Below are 8,945 nucleotides of genomic sequence, written 5' to 3'. Positions count from 1 at the left end.
CACTCCAGTCATGGGAGACATCCCAACATGTTTCTGTGATAGCCACTACGTCATAATTTTCCTGCTGCATCATGGCTTCAAGCTCCTCCTGTTTGTTACCCATGCTGTGTGCATTGGTGTAGATGCACTTCAGATGGGCTGATGTCCCCAGCACCTTTTTGCATTTAGGGGTCCTAAGTCCTGAAACCTGACCTTTAACAAGTATTACCACGGTTACTGATCCATGAATATCCCTTGCATCTTTATTGTGATGCATGTCTCCATCCCTTGCCTCCACTGAGATGGCAGGGTGAGGGTCGTTACTGGCACAACAGCCCACAAACTCTGGTAAACTACCCTGGGGCTTATGTCTGGGAGTTCCAGTTTTGTCCCCTTTCCCCTTCAAATCTAGTTTAAAGCTCTTCCAATGAGCCCAGCTAACTCCTGCCCCAAGATCCTTTTCCCCCTCTAGGACATGTGCATCCCACCTGATGCCAAAAGTTCTGGCATCCTGTATACTAACCTGTGACTGAAAAATCCAAAGCCCTGCCAGTAACACCAGTCTCGGAGCCACAAGTTCATCTATTGAGTTCTGTAATCTTCCTCATCCATCCCCGCAACTGAAGGTATGGAAGAGAACACAATTTGTGCCCTCGACCCCTTAATCAGTTTCCCCAAGGCCCTGAAATCTCTCTTCATTGATTTAGGACTTCTCCTGGTAATATTGTCGCTACCTACCTGAAAAACCAGGAGAGGGCAATAGTCCTTAAATCTCACTGGAGTGGTGAATTTTGCTGTGAGGTTCTTTACTTTGGCCCCAGGAAGGCAGCAGACTTCCCTATGAAGTGGGTCCAGTCTGCATATTGGGCCTTCAACACTCCTCAGAATGGAGTCACCCAATACAATGACCCTTCTGGTGTTCTTTTTAGAATTGGTTTTAATACCTGGTCTAGAGTGACCTGGCCTTGGTGGATCTTCATCTTCTTCCTTGTTTGACTCACTTTCTTCATCCTTCTCTGCTTCATTCACAAGTTCCAGGGCCCTGTATCTGTTGGAAAGGGACACCATGGAGGGTGAGGGAGGTCAGGAGGGGATTTTCCTGCCTCCTTGAGCAGGGACCTGTTTCCAGCCTCCCCTATATCTTAGGTCCCCTCCTTCTGCCTGGTAGCAAGAGGGTGAGGGATTGCTTTCCTCTTTTGGAGCCTCCATTTGCTCCTTTTTGCTTCAGGGGTCCTAAGGTGTTACTCCACCAATCAATTTCCCTTTCGCACTCCCTAATTGTTTTTAATCTTTCAACCTCTTCTTTGAGTTCCGCCACCAAGCTGAGCAGGACATCCAGCTGATCACAGTGCACACAGGTGTTGTCCCTGCTGTCCTCCGACAGGATTGGCAGGCTCAGGCACTCCCTGCAGCCTGGGACTTGGACCACTGCATGTTTGGGTGGCAGCTCTGTCTGGGTCACCACGTTCTTTCTGGTGGTGGTTTTGATGTGAGCGGAGATCATGGTTCAGTCTACTCGTGGAGGACGATAAGATGAAAATAGCTCAGATAAACTCTAGAGCCAGGAGGGAGATTATGCCCTGTCCACTCGCCCTGCCTGCGCAAACTGCTGTGCCACACCCTTCTGATCCACCACGCCCTTCTGACGCACCACACCCTGTTTGCCCGTCCTGTTTGCCACGCTCTTGGTCACTTGCGCTTTCTGGGGGATGCTTTTCTATGTGAGGGGTGTGTGGCGGTGTCACTCCAGTCTCCGTCTACTCTGAGTCACTGCTGCCCTTGTTAGCAGCTCACTCTTCCCACATTTCCTTCAACACAATCAATGTTGGCTTTAATAAAGTGATGACTTTTAAAATGTGGTAATTTCACAATACTAAGTATATTTTACAAATACAAACTACTGGGTGTCAGAGTCCAATACTCTTTGGTTCTTTTAGATGAAGAAGATTTAATGTTTTAATACTAAATTTACTTATTTGAAGATAATCTACATTATATGGGATTTGTGATACAGCCGTATACTGAATTCACAACACAAACACAATACAGCAATGGCAATATACAGTTGGATAACAATAGAAACATGATCCCCATTACCAGTCTCTACATGCTCACCATCACAACACTGGTCATCACCAGTGACTGGGAAGGAGTGCATGGGTTGAAGCAAGCTCAAGTCCTTTTCTCTCTTCAAAGTTCATTCTGTTTGTTGCTTGGTTTTTATACTCTATATTGTGTTGAACTACTTATATACTTCCCCCACATTGATCTGCGGGCTCAGAGATAATACTTTTGATTGATTATTTTAGGAAGACCATTTACATATCTAACATAACATTTACATAACTACAGCCATTTATTTGCAGCAAAGTCCACCTTCTGGTCCCCTTGATGTTGAGAGAAGTTCAGCTTCCTTCACGATAGCTGTGGTGACTTCTTACATTCTTTTCTGAACTTCATGAGCACATCAGTCTTGCCTGTCTTCTCTGAGTCTTCCAGTGTTGGGGTTTGTTGATCACTCACAACAGGATAGAGATCACATCTCATGGTACTTGTGCTAGTGTTCTTCCTACATAATTCTTACAAACTCTGAAAATCCACAGCTTGCAATTCCTAATAAAATATATCAGAATGATCTTTCTCCTGTATCCAATACTTTTTTTTTTTTTTTTATAAGAAAAAGGAAATAAGCCTGAATTAACCATGTTAAATCTCAGGCATGAATAAATGAGTAGCATTATATCAGTTTTACAACAAAATTAATTACAATCAATTCCTTCATTTGTATTACATTCTTTACAATCGCAAGGTATCTTTGTTGAACTGATCCATATGGTCTTCTTTCTGATCCAGTCAGGACACAGTCCTTCCATGAAGCTGCATACAAGATTAGACTGAGATGACACGAATATATTTTGTGTGTACTGTTTAATTCTTATTTCATCTGAACCCCGCTTTATATATGTTAACTGTTGTGGGAACAGAGAAAAGACAGATTAATTAACATATGTTCCTAGCACTGTTCCGACAGCTTGGTTTCCCTGCCACATACCTTTCTTATCCTCTTCAGTTTTTGATAGCTGAGTTACTATTCCAAATAGGAAAAAGAGGAATAAGTTCTCAAAAGCATTCTGGGCACAAAACCATAGAAACATACTATGGAAAATAGTATGCCTGCTTAGTAGGATGATTACTACAGTTTTAAGAGTCCTCTCTTGTGCAGCTGGTATGCATATATGCAGCTATTTAATTTCACCAGTTACTTAAATAGTTTCCAAATTATGTGTGTATTCAGTGTATGTAATGATTCACTTGACTAGGTTGATTCCAAAGAAGCCATTACTGTCAATCAAATAAATGATATGCATTTGCAAAATATTTATGTTTAGCCAATTACATAGTTAATGGGAAAAATAAAAATAATTTAAAATTACATACCTTTTTGTAAGTCTATCACTTCCTTACCATGCATGGCCACATAGATACATTTTAGCATTATCAGTATTTGTTTTTTTAAATTAAATAAAACTTTATAGTATATCTACAATAATCTGGAGAATATTTTTGATTTATATAGGAATTGTGCTGCTGTAGCTGAGGACAAAAATTCACATTCTGAGACTTGCTGATTAAAGGTTTAAGGAATAGCATATAAACTGCAGAGAGCCTTCAAAGTTCATTTGCCTGCACATAGCATTACTGACCAAGGGGGCTACATAATCATTGTAAGGTCCAGGAGGCACACAACTGCTCAGAAAGGGAGTTTATTTATCACCTTCAGCTGGAGGGGAGCTGCCACTGGCATTTTTATACAGGATCAGCTAGTCTAGTCAAACAAACAAACAAATTCCACCAGAAATAGATGATCCAAGAAGAATGAGTAAATTATCAATTTTCTAAGATTGTGTTAATAGTAAAGAGGATTTCAAGATATTTTTCATCAACTTGACTATTTCCCTAAAACATTTTGAGGCAAAAGAATCATTAGCTTTTTACTGATTGACCTCTCATTCAATGTAGATATAGGTTTTTATTGTTTAAAAATCCATGTAATTAAATTTAACATTTTTAAAAAGAAATTAAACAATGTGGATTTTTTTTCTAAATTTGTTTAATCATGCAGGGTTTTTTTCCAAACTCAGAACTTTCCAGAATGCAATTGCTAATCCTCCAAATGCTATTCAGTAAAACAACTGTTAAAAATATCTTTGACATAATTGCCAGAAATATAACATACAACATATACACATGCAAAACTTAATCTATTTACCTGGTCATCAGGATGCCAACAAATTGAAAACTGTAACTATAAGCGGAATAAAATAAACAACACAGTTACAGTTGCAATAAAAGAATACACAGTGCTATGACTTAACGTTCTTTGCAAGTTATTACTTTAGTGAAAATAGCAGTTGTACTTATGTTTTTTTAATGTCTTTACTCTTTTCTTCTGTTGTATTAATATGCAGATATTCAGCCTCTGAGAGCCACTATAACCTAGGAGTAGCTTAATTTTTTCTCTTGTCTCTCTCTTACAGAATAAGCAGAAATTCTAAGAGAGTTTTGAAAGTATGCATACACATGTAAACTCTAAATACTCTTTATTTTATTCCTTCTAAATTAAATGCTTGGATTTTTCTTGATCAAATCTCTCCTCATTCTAAAAAAAAAAAAAAAAAAAAAAAATTATAGTTATAAAAATAAATGCTAGAACAACCTTGGGTTTACAAATTGTAGCACCTTGTGTTGTGATTGCGATTTAGAGTGATATGTTGTCACTTTAAATTACTTTGCATTGGCAGCTGTGGTTTTTTTAGAATTACAAGATAATTCAACCAACATCCAGAATAAATTAAGTGATGCAAGAATGTCTCTGCATTTATTGTGCTTGAATGATTGGAAATTTTTTTAACTTTAATGTTTCAGAATAATTTTATGTAACAGCACGAGGTATGTAGACTTCAAACTAAACTGCTTCAATTTAACTTTTAAGAAACCTACATAAAAGAGATGGTTTGTTTTAATTACCAAGGAGAATGAATGAGTTCATGGGATCAGTGCAAACCCTATGAAAAGACTTATATAAAGCGAGAGGCTAAACAATTATTAATAGACCATCTATTTAAGGTTTTGTTTTGGTTTTGGTTTTCAGTTTCCCAAGACCTGTAAGATTGAAATCACACCTGGAGCCTCAGATGTTCTTTCTCCTACCCTTTCCATTCCAATAAGTGTATTTTACATTAAAGATTGAATTAGATAGTTTGTCTTTCTGGTTTTTTTGTTTTTTTTAAAAAATAAATATTAGGAATTCTTCCTTAGAGATTTTTAATATAATTTTTGGATTTCCCATAATTTGTAAAATGCCATTGTTTAGATTCTTAGATAGTGAATATTGAAAAAACCATACATTTCTTTCAGTACCGGTTTGGCTCATAAACAGTCAAATACATGTCAGTATTACATAGTAGTTGAAATAAAAATCACATTTATTTGGAAGATAGACCCTTCTTTCTAGGACTTTATAAAGGAAACAAAACAGAAATAAATTTATCATCTATATTTTCTATTTTTCTCTGTTTTCAGAACATTTATTCTGTGTAGTAATAATTGTAAAGGTGATCCAGCAAGTACAGTGAATTAACTGAAAAAAAATTACCTCATCATAGCACTACTTAGTTTGCTAGTGCCTGGGCTTCTGAACAGACTGAATGAACCCAGAAGTATGTTCATAGGTTCATGTTTCAATGCTTAAGAAACTTTAAGCACTTCAGAAATAGTTTTACAAAATGCGGTATACTAACTAATAAATAGTTCCAAAAAGCAGGAGCAAAAAAAGTGTTTGAAGCAGTACATTCTCTGACAGAACTGCACATGGTTGGATGATGAATACTGATATCCCACCGCATAACTTTTGTGCCTTAAAGAAGTGGTCTGCTTATATAGCAAACAGAATGTAGAACTTTTCAGGAAGAACCCTATGGTTGACTTAATCCACCATGTGAATGACATCAGTTTAAGAGTAGATGGAGATGGTTAGGGATTATATAAGATGTCTGTATGGGTTTGGAAATTTCTGTTAATTCTTGTCCATTTTGCAAGTGACTACGTACACAAGCCCATGCTGAAGAAACGCACAGCTCTTGCCATCTCCCAAGACCTGTCTTTCTTCATCTAAGCAAAAGATTGCATTCCTTTTTTCTCCCTTTCTATTATTCTTGACAATTTTGGTAATAATAATCAAGAAAAACATATATGTCATATTTCTTTTCATAAGCTTGCTTATCAAGCTTTCAGAGCACCTGTTCACATATAGGTCTCTACCCTGTTATTATTTAACAACGGTTTTCTGTCTTAAATCATCCTTGCCTTCAATACAGCAAGATAGCTACAGTATTCCATACAAGTTTGGGGAATGAGGAACAAGTAAGAAAGTAGATGTAGAGGAATGTTTGTAAGAAATTTGAGAATGATTCAGTCAGAAGAACTATCAGTAAAATTTCAAGATTTTTTTATTGCATGGTACAAGTGTGATGCTTCATTTTTTTCTAAATGTTTTGCAAATGTTAACTAATGAACCAATATCAAAGTTAAAAGTTTGTTAATTTCTGTAATCTATCATCATGATCAAAAAGTAAGTATTAGTAAGCTTGAAGGAGTCCATAATTAATCAGAAATACTACTGAGGAAACCTCTGTGTTTAACCTTTTGATATAATAAATGGGTTTTGTCAGTAGGTTAAATCAAACATCAATTTGCAATAATTTATCCTTAAATGTTGGATGTATACTAACACTTGCAAAAATTAATAATAGGAAAAGCTCTATGGCGTTTTTCATCAAAGTGTCCAGAAGTTCTTAGGGAAAACTTATCTTTACAGATAGCAAGTTTTCTTCTTTGAAAATGACAAGTATAAGAAATATTTTGTTTATTATGAATACCTGTATAAGCCAATTACCATAAATGGTAATTCCACTGTTACTATTATACTTTAACACACTTCTCTAAGACTTGGTTACACGGTACTCTAATTAGATCATTTTACATATGGAAGTGGAGACATTTCTTACCAGTATTTACACTTGAAAATCCTACTGGAGCTAATGGAAATTATTCTGATATGCTGTTAAAACTATCTAGGTCTAACATTAGAAGACAGACAAGGCTGGAGATAAAGATAGTATCTTTTACTGGACCAACAGTTAAAACCAGGAAAAGTTTGCCAGGGTTTGGGTACTCAATTCTTTGTTTTAGCCTAAATGCAAATTGAGAATATCAGTTTAGTTTATTATGCATAAATTTTGCCTTCTTTGCAAGAAGTGGTAGTTGGCATCTGTGAGAAAGGAGGTATTTTAATTGGAAGTGAGGGAGGAGAAAAAGACAGAAAGTTGGGGGTCAGGGAGAGAGAGGGAAGAGAGAAGGAGAGGAGATATACAATCTAAGAAAAAGGGGATTTGTGTCTTGAAGCTTTTGGAACACAGAAGGAAATAACTGGGGGGAAGAGGATAAGTAATGAAATACCCTATATAGTAGGGTCTCTGTGAGTTTGGAGTTCCAGTATTCAAGAGTATTTTAAATTTTATTTTCCAGTCTCATCTTTTGAAGATGAGCAGGCAGTCAGTGAAATGAACCTATTTCTAAGTGTGTGCTTCATTTCAGCAGGTTTTTAGAGTGTGTTAGTTGTCACACATTAACCTGGTTGATCAGAAAACACCTTCTTCATCAAGAAGATATGCTAGCATGTGGTCACCACTTATTTTATAACCATAGAAGTATACATCACACAATGGAGTGATGTATGTTGCTCTTGGCAGTAAAGCTTCATCTCAACCTAATGTGAATCGTTTTGCCCTCAATAGTGAATAAAATTACTATAGCAACTATCAATGAAAATTTTGTATATGAAATTATAACATTTTTATGCTCCGGAAGGCAACTGTTTAGATATTTATTAGTTTTACTGAGCATAAAATAATAAAAAGTAGTTGAAAATATTCATTTTATAAGTTTATAGGTATGTCTCTGGATATTCATTGGGAAGAACTATGAAAAAGAAAAAAAACCCCACATAACCAACACCTTATGAAGAGGAAATTTTAATTTAAAAGCATGTGTACCCACAACAACAGGTACCTGAAATCTATATTGATGTGTTCTGGGCTGTTATTTTTGCTGTTTCAGCATTTTATTAGCTCTGAATTTTAGTGTGTGTGTGTATTCATGTAAAGTATATATACAGAAATGTTTTCTTATTATTATTTGACTTCTGTGTCCTATCCTTCCTTAGGAAAAAATGAAGCTGGAGATGGGTTCCAGATACTTATCTAAATGCTGCCATTTCTGTCATATATTTTGTGTGACATACCTATCCCAAGACAGTTAGTTTTCTTCTCATGTCTTCTTCCTCCAGCTGGGGAGGAGCAGAGACAAACAGTAGAGATCAGTATTTGAAACTCATTGATCAACCACACAAAAGACTGGAACAAAAAATCAGAAATATTTTCTGAAGATTAGTTATCCATGGGGAAATGAAGACTCTGTTAAACTCCTTAGTCTCTCAGTATCCTGATGTTCCCTGACAAGCCTAAACTACAGGTCAAATTTGTCTCATTCATCACACAATGTAAATCTGATGGCTTAGCAAACTCATTTCAAGGTTGTGTTTGTCTTATTGTTAGCCTAAAACAACAGCCTTCCCTTTCTCAAACTGAATTCTATGTTTAGATTTCAACTTCATTTTTTTCTAAACTTTCAGCTTTTAATGTGAAATGTTGGTTTTACAAAAGCATATAACAGAAAAACAACTGTGTAGGCATTATTTCCTCTTTTTATAAGAACTTAGATTCTTTCTCCATGAGTCTACTGGAAGAACTACATTGTAATTCATTCCACTAACAAATAGTTCAGCTAAAACAGATTCAAATCCACAAGGTGTCCCTAAAGACTTTTTAAGAAAGAAGAAAGTAAAT

The 8,945-nt window shown here is 36.1% G+C and overlaps 1 long non-coding RNA gene across 1 annotated transcript; it reads right to left on the bottom strand.

Moving 5' to 3' along the window:
• Positions 1-1,927: 1,927 nt before the first annotated feature.
• LOC141940213 (uncharacterized) lies at positions 1,928-8,410 on the bottom strand. Its single transcript, XR_012627922.1, has 3 exons — positions 8,342-8,410; positions 4,250-4,285; positions 1,928-2,592 (listed from the first exon to the last, which is right to left on the bottom strand). It is a non-coding gene; the product is annotated as an uncharacterized LOC141940213 (long non-coding RNA).
• Between the last annotated feature and the right edge of the window lie 535 nt (positions 8,411-8,945).

The sequence above is a fragment of the Strix uralensis genome, chromosome 2, assembly GCF_047716275.1.
Source record: "Strix uralensis isolate ZFMK-TIS-50842 chromosome 2, bStrUra1, whole genome shotgun sequence".
Lineage (NCBI taxonomy): Eukaryota > Metazoa > Chordata > Aves > Strigiformes > Strigidae > Strix > Strix uralensis.
The sequence above is the reverse complement of the archived record's forward strand: the minus strand, read 5'-3'. Positions and strand labels throughout refer to the sequence as shown.